Genomic DNA, 283 nt, shown 5'->3' with positions numbered 1-283 from the left:
TCCTACCGGGCCCGGCCCGGCCCGGCCCGGGACCCTGCTCCCTCTGCTCTGGCGAGGGGGAAACAGGGACACACGTGGGAACCCCTCCTTCTCCTCCGGCATGACATAGATAGATAGATATTCTCCCTTTCCTCCTACATGGGATAGGCAGACAGATGACAATCCCTCTCCCTCATCTACCTATCTATCTAATGCAGGAGGAGAGGGAGCGGGATTGTCACCTGTCTGCCCCTCTGTCTGTCTATCCCATCAGGAGGAGAGGGAGAAAGCTAGCTAGCTAGCA

The sequence above is a fragment of the Gavialis gangeticus genome, unplaced genomic scaffold (assembly GCF_001723915.1).
Source record: "Gavialis gangeticus isolate Ggan-Ray unplaced genomic scaffold, GavGan_comp1, whole genome shotgun sequence".
Lineage (NCBI taxonomy): Eukaryota > Metazoa > Chordata > Crocodylia > Gavialidae > Gavialis > Gavialis gangeticus.
Note: the sequence above shows the minus strand (reverse complement) of the source record.